The sequence below is a fragment of the Mastomys coucha genome, chromosome X, assembly GCF_008632895.1.
Source record: "Mastomys coucha isolate ucsf_1 chromosome X, UCSF_Mcou_1, whole genome shotgun sequence".
Classification (NCBI taxonomy): domain Eukaryota; kingdom Metazoa; phylum Chordata; class Mammalia; order Rodentia; family Muridae; genus Mastomys; species Mastomys coucha.
This window is the reverse complement of record NC_045030.1, coordinates 112,925-116,844: the sequence shown is the minus strand read 5'-3', so window position 1 is coordinate 116,844 and position 3,920 is coordinate 112,925.

The following is a 3,920-nucleotide window of genomic DNA, read 5'->3' as shown; positions in this document are numbered from 1 at the left end:
CCTCATAAAATTGCAAAGCTTCTGTAAGGCAAAGGACACTGTCAATAAGACAAAAAGGCAACAAACAGATTGAAAAAAGACCTTTACCAATCCTACATCTGATAGAGGGCTAATATCCAATATATACAAAGGACTCAAGAAGTAAGACTCCAGACAACCAAATTACCCTATTAAAAATGGGGTACAGAGCTACACAAAGAATTTTCAACTGAGGAGTATGGAATGGCTGAGAACTACCTAAAGAGATGGTCAACATCCTTAGTTATCAGGGAAATGCAAATCAAAACAACCCTGAGATTCTACCTCATTTTTTAGTCAGAAATGGCTAAAATCAAAAACTCAGGTGACAGCAGATGCTGGCAAGGATGTGTAGAAAGAGGAATGCTCCTCCATTGCTGGTGGGAATGCAAGCTGGTACAACCCCTCTGGAAATCAGTTTAGTGGTTCCTCAGAAAATTAGACATAGTAATACCTGAGGACCTAGCTATACCACTCCTGGGCATATACCTAGAAGATGCTCCAACTTGTATAAGGACACATGCTCCACTATGTTCATGGCAGCCTTATTTATAATAGCCACAAGCTGGATAGAACCCAGATGTCCCTTAACAGAGAAATGAATACAGAAAATGTGGTGCATTTACACAATGGGGTACTACTCAGCTATTAAAAATGATGAATTCATGAAATTCTTAGGCAAATGGATAGAACTAGAAAATATCATCCTGAGTGAGGTAACCCAATCACAAAAGAACACACAAGGTATGCACTCACTGATAAGTGGATATTAGTTCAAACACTCCAAATAACCAGGATACAATTCACAGACTACATGAAGCTCAAGAAGAAGGAAGACCAAAGTGTGGATACTTCAGTCCTTCTCAGAAGAACAAAATATTTACTGGAGCAAATATGGAGATAAAGTATAGAGCACAGACTGAAGGAAACGCCACCCAGTGACTGTCTCATGGGATTCACCCCATATACATTTATCAAACCCAGACACAATTGTGAATGCCAAGAAGTGCATGCTGAAAGGAGCCTGATATAGCTGTCTCCTGAGAGGTCCTACCAGAGCCTTACAAATACAGAGGTGGATGTTAGCAGCCAAACATTGGACTGAGTGCAGTGTCCCTAAAAGAGGACTTAGAGAAGGGACTCAAGGAGTTGAAGGGCTTTGCAACCCCATAAGAAGAACAACAATATCAACCAACCAGACCTCCCAGAACTCCTAGGGACTAAGTCATCAACAAAGAAGTACACATGGCTCCAGCTGCATATGTAGCAGAGGATGGCCTTGTCAGGCACCAATGGAAGGAGAGGTCCTTGGTCCTATGAAGGCTGGATAGATGCCCCAGTGTAGGTGAATTGAGGGTCAGCTGCCTGTGAGATTGATCCGAGAAAGGTAAGAAAAGTGGCTATGCGACAAGCATTAAGTAAGCATGGATTGTTTTTAAGGGGTCTCAAGGACTCCCTCAAGACAGGGGGAACACAGGTCAAGAAAAAAGATCTCAAGAATTTTTTTTTTTACTTTATTGGGAACATATGTCCTTGGTTTGCCCAGAGAGCCCCTATTAAGATCTATCCTTCCCTCACAGCCTTAAAAACACTAGAGAAGGGTGGGCCCGATGATACACTCACTCTTCCATTTTGTGCTCCAGTCCTTGATTCAATTGATGATGATACTATCATCAAGGTCAAAGCTCAGCTTTCCCAAAAACCATCCTCCCTTAGAAAATTGTTACAAGAGAAAAGGGAACATATCCAACTTATAAAATAATTAAGAGCCCTTGATCTAGAATTAGCCTCCCTCTCCTCTCATTCCCTTAACTCTCCAGTCACCCTTAAAAGCAAATGAAAATCAAAAACAACAAAGCCTGTTTTAGCTCTTCCCTAGAAGCTTTTCCCTAGAAGCAAAACCCAGGAACTCCCTGACACTACCAATAAAAATTCTACCCTATCGGGTGAGGAGGGTCTCTCTGAGGAGGAGGAGGGAAATGTAGGGTCAGCACAGTCAGAAATTGAGGCCAGAGGTAATGAAAATGAGGCTTTGGGAGATTCTGAGGCTGAAGGAGAAGAAAAATCAGAGGTGACAGGCCTCAGGAGTTGCAGGGGAGTCACAGGGCAGTAGGGACAGGATCCTCCGAGCTTCCAAATGAGAGCAATGGATCTGCAATCCTCTCAGCACCCTCCCTGCCAGTGGAGAGCCTGCCTCCAGGGAGTGCTTTAACCCAAGGGAGCAAAAAATCCCATAAAGAATTAGAGGAGATCACAAATAAACAAGTAGAAGTCCTTAAAGAGGAAACACAAAAATCCCTTAAGGAATTACAGGCAAACACAAACAAACAGGTGAAGGAATTGACCAAAATCATACAGGACCTAAAAATGGAAGTAGAAACAATTAAGAAATCACAAAGAGAGACAACTCTAGAGTTAGAAATCTTAGGAAAGAAGTCAGGAAACATAGATGCAAGCATCACCAACAGAATACAAGGGATAGAAGAGAGAATCTCAGGGGCAGAAGATACCATAGAAAACATTGACACAACAGTCAAAGAAAATGCAAAATGCAAAAAGATCCTAACCCAAAACATCCAGGAAATCCAGGACAAAATGAGAAGACCAAACCTAAGGATAATAGGTATAGAAGAGAGTGAAGACCTCCAACTTAAAGGTCCAGTAAATATCTTCAAGAAAAGTATAGAAGAAAAGTTCCCTAACCTAAAGAAAGAGATGCCCATGAACATACAAGAGGCCCATAGAACTCCAAATACACTGGACCAAAAAAAGAAATTCCTCCCGCCACATAATAGTCAAAACAACAAATGCACAAAACAAAGAAAGAATACTAGAAGCAAAAAAAGGTCAAGTAACATACAAAGGCAGGCCTATCAGAATTAAACCAGACTTCTCACCAGAGACTGTGAAAGCTAGAAGGTCCTGGGAAGATGTCATACAGACATTAGAGAACAGAAATACCAGCTCAGACTACTATACCCAGCAAAACTCTCAATCACCATAGGTGGAGAAACCAAAGACAAAACCAAATTCACACAAAATATTTCCACAAATCCAGCCCTTCAAAGGGTAGTAAATGAAAAACTCTAACACAAGGAGGCGAACTATATCCCTGAAAAACAAAAATGTAATTTTCCAACAAAACTAAAGAAGATAGCCACATGAACAGAATTCACACTCTAACTACAAAAATGACAGGAAGCAACAATTACTTTTCTTTAATATCTATTAATATCAATGGACTTAATTCCCCAATAAAAAGACATAGACTATCAGATTGGGTACATAAACAGGACCCAACATTTTGTTGCATATAGGAAACCCACCTCAGTGACAAAGACAGATACTACCTCAGAATAAAAGGCTGGAAAACAATTCTGCAAGCCAATGGTCCCCCCCCAAAAAAAACTGGAGTAGCCATTGTAATATCGAATAAAATCACCTTTACCCTAAAGTGATCAAAAAGATAAGGAAGGACACTTCATATTCATCAAAGGTATGATCTACCAAGATGAATTCTCAATTCTGAAACTCTATGCTCCAAATCAAAGGTCATCTACATTCATAAAAGAAACTTTACTAAAGATTAAAGCACACATTGCACTGCACACAATAGTAGTGGGAGATTTCAACACTATACTTTCTGCAATGGACAGATCATGGAAACAGAAAATAAACCAGGACACAGTGAGACTAACAGAAGTTATGAAACAGATGGATTTAACAGATATCTATAGAACTTTTTATCCTAAAACAAAAGGATATACCTTCTTCTCAGCACCTCATGGTACCTTCTCAAAAATTGACCATATAATTGGTCACAAATCAGACCTAAACAGATACAAGAAGATTGAAATAATTCCTTGTATCATATCAGATCACCATGGACTAAGGCTGCTCCT